At 43.0% G+C, this 9587-nt stretch overlaps 1 long non-coding RNA gene across 20 annotated transcripts in view; it reads right to left on the minus strand.

Moving 5' to 3' along the window:
• LOC111095666 overlaps positions 1-9587 on the minus strand; it is a 38469-nt gene continuing 28882 nt past the window's right edge. For 19 of the 20 annotated variants that reach the window (XR_005358680.1, XR_005358677.1, XR_005358681.1 and 16 more), the window contains 3 exons: positions 5508-7937; positions 2225-2380; positions 1-181 (listed from right to left, as the gene is read on the minus strand). This is a non-coding gene — a long non-coding RNA (uncharacterized LOC111095666). The remainder of the gene's footprint in view (positions 182-2224; positions 2381-5507; positions 7938-9587) is intronic. The other variant, XR_005358666.1, reaches the window with a different exon arrangement.

Genomic DNA, 9587 nt, shown 5'->3' on the forward strand with positions numbered 1-9587 from the left:
CTTTGAACTACAAGAATCAGAAAAGTCTATTAATAGTAGATTAATTTAGGGGCTTATTTTCTCAGGAAGCCAGACGTCTGGAATTAGCAGCTCTAGCGTGGGTTCAGCAGCACCATAGGGTCAGGGTCGGCTTCTTTGGACTTCATGCCATTTTCATCCTGGGCACAAGAAGGTGGCTCAACTACAGGCATCACATCCATGTTCAAGGAAAATCAGGGGGTAGAAAGGTCAGTGACAGTGACATGTTCATCTTATTAGATAAGCTTAAGCGTCCCCGTAAGACCTACAGCAGACACGTACGAGTCTTTAGGAGAAGTACACCTAAGGACCATCCCAGCCCAGCCAAAACTGCAGCCAAAGGAGTGGCTAAATTTTTAGGTTTTCAATATTTCCCTCCGCAGCCCAACATGTTCTCATCCCTCCCAATAAACGAACTGTCGCCAAAGCAATTGAGGTAATTGTGCATCCATTTAGATTTTCTAAAATGCATCTTTATATATGTCTTCCTTTCACTGCAAATTTTCTCATGATTATCATGAAATGTAACCTCTCAGGAAATCTGTAGCAAACAGAATCCTAAGAGATGACAAGGTGCCTGCCTCCAGACAGCACCGGGCTCAGCCTGCGTGTCACTCCCCTCATGAGGCTAAGAATCCTGTGACAGAGGAAATCCAAAGAGATTCTCTGCACAGGTCTGATCCCATGCGAGCCCTTTAGAAGGGGCTAGGTCTTCCTAAAGTCACAGAGATCCTGAATTTGGGGGGCAGTGTGGGAAGGAGAGTCTCCCTGGCTTCAAAGAAGGGGTCCAGTGCCAGAACTTGAGCCACAGGCTGTAAACCAATAGGTCAGCGGGCTTTCTTTTAAGGTGCTGAGATTGTGGAAATGTGTTACCCATCTGATCTTCACCAGTAAGTTCTCCACATCACGAGAGGAAGAAACGTCTGTGTGTGAGTGTGTGTGTGCATGTGTATAGCACGTGCACATGCATGTGCTCGCCCGTGAATACGGCTCAGTGGAACTACAGCAGCGAGTCTGCCCCCATCACTGCTCCACACCCGCACTGTAGGTCACTGACCCCACAAGCACAGCCTGCCCCCCCCCCATCTGCCCACATCAGACAGACAAGACCAGTGCATCACCTCAGGCAAAAGGTAGGGGACACAGGTATGACAGGTGAGCCTCCATCACACTCTTGGTCCCCAGGGCCAGCAACACAGAATTCCTGGGGACTGATTTGGGGGAAAGACATCTGGGGAAGAAGGTGAGCTCAGGAGTCAGAATGGCCCAGAGTTAAGAACAGGCGATGAGGGGGGGTGGGGAGGGTGGTGCTCTGGTGGCTCAGGTCGTGATCCCTGGGTGCCTCCCGCCCAGGTCGTGATCCCACATCCTCCCTGCTCAGCGGGGAGTCTGCTTCTCCCTCTCCCTCTGCCTCTCCACCTGCTTGAGCTCTCTCACTCTTTCTCTCTCCAATAAATAAATAAAATCTTAAAAGAAAAAAAAAGAAAAAGAACAGGTGAAAGGGAAAACTCCACAGGATTTCCTCCTGCTGCCCAGAAAGACAGATAAAAATACTAAAACAGAAAAAGAGAGGAAAGAAAGCAGATAAAGAAGAAGGTCAGAGGATACAAATTCTGATTTGTGTGTGTGTGTGTGTGTGTGTGTGAGCCAAGAGCAGCTGGACCACCATGAAGTGGGCTGCAGCTCACTTTTCCCCAGGCAACCATGAAAAGTCTCATCCAGCCCGTGGCTGGCGCAGAGGTGTCCCAGAACACAGCCATCGCCATGTGCTCCATGGCCAAGGTCTTGGTTGGCGACATGTAGGAGGGGCCCTGGACGTGTGTGGGGGTGGGGGGATGCAGCCCCCACCGCAGCCCGAGCATCCGAGGCAGGAGGTTACTTTGAGGTCATGCTCCGAGGAGCAAATCCCGAGCACCGAGCACAATAAAGACCCTGCTCTTCCTGACCAAGGCCTGGAAGAGTCCGTTGCGAAAGGAGTAAGCACTGCGTGCAGACCTCCTACCCCGAGACTCGGTGCGCTGCGGCTTCTGTATCTCAGGCAGGGATGGATTGACCTGGATTCTGATGTATTTCTGAAAACTGGGATATGAGCCCCCCGAAAAGAGGCACGCAGCCTGTTTGATGCCTTGAGTTGGTGCGGGCGCTCCTTAGGCTTGCTGAGCCACCTAAGGTTAGATAACAGTGGAGGCTCAACTTTGGTACTTACCATTTTGAACATGTGTTTGCTCTGTGTGTTTTGGAAGTCAGCAGCCGTAGCCCACAGGAAATACGTCTGTCAGTTCACGGTTATCATGAAGTCCCAAATCCCAGGGCTCCCCTCCTGTCTTCTGCTGTTCTCCAGACAATGCAGAGGGGCTGACTTCTGGAAGGCAAGATCGGGTTCTTGCTTCAATAAAGAGAAAACACGTAAGCCCAAGAAATGCCCATGGCAGAAGGGGTAAGAATTTTAGAAAAGAAAGGACTTTCTCGCTGCCTTCCACTTCCAAAGTGGAGTGATGGCTCTTTAATTAATAGAAGATAAGCTGTCTTTTATGCTGCTCTTTTATTTCCCCCCAAAGATATAATTTTTGAAGGGTCCCAATGTCATCATCACGTTCCTTTGGTCTGTGAGCTGTCCCATGAGGCTTCTCCAATATTCAGGTAACTTATGAAACTATCACATACGATCAGGACTTAGTTCATTTTCTGAAAGCCTCCCCATCACATATAGTTACGGAGCTTAGCACCCTGATTTTGCCCCCCTCCACAGCAAGCATAAACCTGTCCATTTATAGCTTAAACTTGCCTGCTTTGTGTACAATTTTACCTTCAGTTGGCATAGATCTTAGGTCTTTTGAAGACTGCACCCTAGATGATATGACTTTGAGTATAGTGGAACTAAATTGCTTGAACTGGTTACATGCTGTGTACTTTTTTTTTTCTTTTTGGGAAGGTGGCGTAGAGTATGAAGCTTATCCAAGAGTGACAGTAAAGTATTCAAAATGACACTGTCAAGTTCAGTCTCTTTATCTGTTAAGCATCGTTTTGCCAAAATAGCGCTAGCTAGAGACCACCTATTTCCTAGAAAGTCTCCAAACGTGCATTATGAGATGGACTTTGAGAAGGGCCACGAAGCCCCAGGGGAGACTTTTATCGGTGACGGCACACAATAAACTATTCACGAAGCCATTCCACAGATTTCTCCAGGAATGGTACCAGATTAGACAGCTTTCCTTTTTGAGAATCACGGGTATACAACATTACACATCAAAAAGTACTGGAATGTGTAAAAATGCTGGGCCTTTTCAGCAAAGCCATCTTTCCCTTCTGAGAAAATAGTGCTGCCATCCTGCTCCTGGGCTGACCTCTAAGAGCTTCATGGGAACTCGCTTCTATCTTCGGTGGTTGAGTCATACTCGGACTTGGCCACACATTGGGACCCCATCATTGCTGTCTGCCAGACGATGACCCCCACCTCCACCTGCTTGGGCTAGTTCTCCTTGCCTCCAGCTTCCAGAAAGCCATGAGCATAACTTGTCCACCCAGAAAACATCTTCTAAGACTTCGCCTCCACGCCTGGGAGAGGAATGAGCTGAAAGCAACATAAAGATTGAGAGAACTTGAATCCCTTACTTCTTCCCTTGCTCCAGCACTTTATTTCTTGAGACCGTCCTTGCAGCTTCACGGGCTCTTCCAAGAACGATAACCTCCATCTCTCTCCCTGTTTCCTGCTCCCCCGTATTATAACCATTGATGTAGGGAGTTTACAGGATACTATGGTGTGAAATAGAATTTGCGGATTCCTGCTAAAGCCTGACAACCTACCGTAAACCAAACACTAAAACAATTACAGTCTGCGACAGGTCCCAACTTAAAGGCAAAGAATAAATGTAAGAAGAAACAAAATAATATTTTGTGTGGAGGGACTTCGGGCTTCAGAAAGGGAAAAGTGGAGGTTTTTATCCATTCATCATGTGGGCTGCACTGCAGGCCTGTTAGTCTTTTTGCCTGGATTCTGCAATTCGGGGGGCATGTTGAAAAATCAAACTGTCCGAAATAGCACTAGGGATGTCTAAATTATGCTGTGAATGTCAATACAGGTTTGAGGATAAATTTCATACTTTTATTTTGTAATGATAAAGTACTCTTTTATATGACACATGCTCAAGTTCAATACGGAATGATCTTGCGACGCCTGAGAAGCCTGCCTAGACTCATAGAGACGACGGTTTTCCTCCTGCTGCTGAACTTGGGTTTTGATTTCCTTAGGGGATTCTCAGTAAAATGACAAGAATTGAGTGTATCCTGATAGGATATTTTGAGATAAATCCTGGTCCCTATAGAAACACTAGCAATGTCTATCACACAGCATAGATGCTCAGAGAGCCGTAACACAATGGCAGTTATTTTTCAAGTGACTTTGGGGGTGTGACTTTTTCCACTAGTCATACATGAGGCTCCAAGACCATCGAGGCTATTGACCGCCAATGCTACTATTAAGTCAAGGCAAGTCTCAAATGGGCTTCATTGCACACCTTTTCTAGGGGGAGTCGACATCAGAGTTTTCAGAAACATTGGAATCTGGATAAATCCATGGCAGCCTGAGATGTAGAAGCTACACCACATGGAGTCTCAAGGGATAAGTCCTGCAAGCAATAGGACCTTCCTGGCTTTGACCGAGAACATTGTCTTTTTGTGCTTGGTGTTGGGGATTTGCCCCTTGGAGTTTAATCTTGGAAGAGCCTCCCTCAGATTCTTGGGTTGCAGTGGGGGGTGCTTCCCCCCACCTCTTAAAGAAAGAGAGAGAGAAAAAAAAAGAAAGAGAGAGAGAAAGGGGCAAGAAAGGAGGGAGGGGGGGAAAAAAGAAGGAAGGAAGGAAGGAAAGACAGACGTAAGAACTGAAAGAAGGGAGGGAAGGAAGAGAAGAAGGAGTGAGGAAAGTATTGCATGGCTGTTTTCCAAAACTTTAACAACCCTTTTAAAGACCCTTTAAGATGTATCCTACTACACACTCAAAACTTTTTTCAACAAATACATTTTGAACATTTTTCTACACTCTAGGCATTATGGAGGAAATAGTATAAAAATATGCATACAATTCAAATCCTCCCTTTCTAGAGATCAAAGATCGGGTATTTTGAGCTACTGTGAATTTTTCTATTCTAGTCATAATGAGTCAATAGTGAGAAATTTTCTATTCTAGTTGTTCCTTAGCCCCCATAGCCTTTCAGGAAACCAATCAGTATCTTAATGGTTGTAAGTCCACTGTGCGGAGTATCAAGCTTCTACTTTCTATTTGCTTTGTGCTCTTGCACTGCTGTAATCATAACACAGATATTTAATGAACACATATAGTTGAAAATGTCTAAAGTAGTCAGAGTCCATAAGCTTTTCCCTTTATTTTTACAGAATTTCTTGTTAGGTATAAAATAGGTATCAACAGAAGTTAGAGCACTGTGATGACTCTAAATAAATCCAGGGTTAAAAAAAAAAAAAATCACTGTGCTTACGAAGCTATTTTCATGCCTCCTTTTTTTAGCTCCACAATACGAAGGAAGAAAACTATTTGGAAAAGAGAGTTTCCTTCTTGGTAGAACATAGGGGTCAATGGATTAGAAAGACTCATTCCAACTCTTCATTCTTCTGGATGTGAATTAGTCCTGCTCTCCAGTGGCCACCTGGAAAGATCAAGACAGAAGAAAATGGAAGAGAAAAAAGAAAATAAGTGAGGAGGGGGACTAAAAAAAAAAAAAAAAGAGGTATCCTCTAGAGTAATGGGCATGTTCTTAGAGATGGAAACCCAGAATTTGAACACTGCCCTGAACTCTGTTTCCTCATTCTTCCCACCCAATCCATCCACCTCCTCTAAGCCATGGTATAGAGATCCCTAACAGTGCTGACTGAGCTTTCCCCTGGCTGGTTCATTTTAAAACTCTCTTCCCATCCTTACATAATAAGAATCAGCTGGAGACATCGGCGTCTGCAGGATTTATATGCTTAACTCATTTTAGGCATTGGGCATGAGATCCAAGGAGGTGACAATCACAGCATACCAGAAACCCTGTGTGTTTATTCCTAATGGCTTTCATGTTGTTGACTGTAGGATGTATTTATGGCAGATGGCACGGGGGCAGTGACTGTTCTATCACCAATACAACTCCCTGGGATATAAGTAAGACCGATTTAGATGTAATGTCTTGAATAGCTGGTTGACTTTATTTTTTAAATTTCTATTTAGGTAACATTAGTGGGTATTATTAAAAGAGAAAAAATATCACCCAGCTAAAACAAAATTAAGTGGAGGAAAAAGAGACCAACGGATTTTCCAAAATACATCGATGTTTAATTTTTTAACATTTTGGATTACCATTTATTTTTCTAGTATGTATTCAGTGTTCACTGACATTACAATGCTATTCCTCTCTCAGCACATCGCTTTTCCATATAGATATATGATAGATAGATAGATAGAAAGAAATCCATCTTGGACCATGAAAATCAGCTGAAGAAGTTTGTATCTGCAGGGTTTATATAAATATCATATATATGACAATATATGATACATTTCATATATGTAATAAAATAAACCATATATATCAGATGTAAGCTCATTCAGTTCCTACCCATAAATCTGTACCCACATTTTCCCCTACTGTTTTGTCACAATGACACGAATCTATAGGGTATTCTTTGCCCAGGTCCTAAATCCCATATCATCCCAAGGACATCATTCATTTCTATATCTCTCTTCCCACCCCTTTCCTCTCTACTATGTCTATCCCATAAGCAATCAAATGCTGCCCATTGTCTTCTGTCTTGAAAATGAGTTAACTCCACTCTCCGCCTATGTCCCTGTGGCTATTGCTAATTCTCTTCTCACTTAAGAACTGGGACTAAAAAAAAAAAAAAGAACTGGGCTCCTTCTATAAGAACTTCCATTTTGTTAACTGCTATGCATTCCTAAGTCTTCCAAAATCTTCTTCCCTTCCCATGTCACTGAAACCTCTCTTACGTCTCAGTAACACTTGACAATGTTGACCACTCACTTCCTTCCTTTAAAAAAACCCAAAGTTTTCTTCCTGTGACTTGTGGGCCCCCAAGCCATTCAAGGTTGTTTTCCCTCTCTCGACATACTTCTCAGTCCCTTCCTGAGCTCCTAGTCTTCTTCTTCCAGCTCTCCGAATGGGTGCCAGCGTCCCCAGAGTTCCTCTCTTAACCATCATCTTCACTCCTTTCACTCGTGCTCCTGACAACTTCATTCATTCTTGCCTCTCTATTACTGTCTCTATGCTCATGGATATTCCTTCTTGTTTCTCCTTTTACTTACAGTTCATAAATTTCAAAAAACAAGAAAACACACTCAAAAGAAGAATAAAAGATTATTCCACACACTATAGCTGTGGCCCCAAAGTTGGATTTTTTTTTTTGCATTTATTTTGTGTATTTTTCAAAACTTTGTAGCACTTATGCAACTAAAGGTGCAGTACAGGTTTACTAAGAAGGTTTCAACAGAAGCAGAATTCTCACAGTATTTGTGTCTAAAGTTGGAAGTTAGATTATCACCAAAGTGCCTATTATATCTTTATTAATATGGCATTGTTATCTGACATATTCCCCGTGTAGACTAAAATATTCTTCTCGGCATAATCTAAAAATCTATGTTCTGATTCCATCAACTGTCTTGAAAGTGACTTAAAAAAGGATCCAGTCCAAGGTCACATATTGCATTAATTTCTGCCTCTTCAGTCTCTTTCAGTCTGACACAGTCCTTCAATCTTTCTTTGTCAGTCAAGACTTTAAAGTTATTGAGTATTACAGACAAGTTATTTTCCAGAACGCCACTCCTCGGGGATTATCCAACATTCCTCCATGAACATTCAGGTTGTATGATACAGTGTCTTCAGGAAGTCGTATCTGGCAGCACGTGATGGCAGTCTGTCCTGGAGAGAAAGAGAAGAATGATGAAGTCGACAACTGGAAAAATGGTATGCAGAAGTCCTTTGTACTAGTCTTACTTTACCAAAAGTTTGAAATCATTTAAAAGAAAATAATTTTTAAAAATGGAGAATGAGGAATGGGTGGTGGCTCAGGTGACAGTGACCTAGGAATTGATAATCATTCAACCTGGATGGTAAATGTGTGGGTGTATGTTATTTCCCTGATATTTTGTTATGTTTCAACTTTCCATTGAAAAAAAGTTTAATTTTAATTTCTACCCACATGGAGATTGTTCCAATTCACAAAATAAATGCAAAATTTCCAACCCCAAGGAACTGACCTGAAACTTTAACCCAATTCCATAACCTTTCAGTGAGATTAGAGAAACTAAGGGACTTTTTCATGTTTCCTAATTTCTTATCTAAAGGTGCACAAGCTAGAATAATGGAGAACATTTAGGGCAAATATTTTGAATATTACCTACAAAAATGGCAGAGTACGGAGCATAGTACAAAAACCGTCAATTCCTAAAAACATGTATTTCTGAATCAGCTTTAAAAGGATGATGACTTTGGTTTGCTCTTTGAGGGACATTTATTTTCAGAGTAAAGAATCATTGTGTGCGCATTGCACACCTTCACATGTATTCCCCGCTGGAACATCCCACATGTTCATATCAGTACAGGTCCATGGAGTGGGCTGAAGGTGAATCCCACAAGATATGTCTAGGTCCTAATCCCCAGAATCTGTGAATATCGCTTTAGACAGCAAAAGACTAAATATAACTTATATGTCAAAAGGTTGATTGAATTTAAGATCTTGAGAGGAAGAGGGTATCCTGGGTTATTCTGATGAACCCTAAATGCAATCCTATGTGTATCCTTATAAGCAAGAGACAGAAGAGGTGTGGAGACTAGTGTAAAAACTCAACTCAAAACACTTCTGGCACCAAATATGTAGGGATCTTCCCCCCCCCCCACACACACACATATCAATTGATTTTCCAACTCTCCAGACACCAACTAAGCGTCCTACAATTTAATTCAATTCTAACACTAACCACCCAAAGTTAGCACCAGACTCACAGGTTTAAGGGTTCAGTCCCACAAGACTGCCCTCCCTTCAGATGCTAGTTGGCAAATAATAGTTCCCCAGGTACCCACCCCTCTGTTCAACTTGGCTGCAAAGTCACAGCTCAACTTCAGGTTCGGTAATTGATGGGACAGCTCACAAAACTCAGGGAAACGTTTACTTACATCCACCAGTTTATTATAAAGCTTATAGGAGAGGTACACAGGATGAGGTCTGGAAGGGTCCCAACCTCAGGAGCTCCCAACCTCAGGAGCTCCCAACTTCAGGAGCTTCCATCCCCATGGAGTTGGGGTGTGCCACCCTCACAGCACATAGATGTGTTCATCAGCCTGGAACTCTCCAAATCCTATAGTTTAGGGACTTTTATAGAGGCTCCATCAAATAGGCATGATTAATTACTAACTCGGTCTCTAGCTTCTCCATCCTGCAGTGATGAAAGTTCCAACCTTCTAATCATGGCTTGATCTCTCTGGTGGCCAGTGTCTACCCTGAAGCCCCATGCAAGAGCCCACCAAGAGTAACCTCATTACAGCAAAAGGTGCTTCTTTCACCCAAGAAAC

This window comes from Canis lupus, chromosome 4 (genome assembly GCF_011100685.1).
Source record: "Canis lupus familiaris isolate Mischka breed German Shepherd chromosome 4, alternate assembly UU_Cfam_GSD_1.0, whole genome shotgun sequence".
NCBI classification, from domain to species: domain Eukaryota; kingdom Metazoa; phylum Chordata; class Mammalia; order Carnivora; family Canidae; genus Canis; species Canis lupus.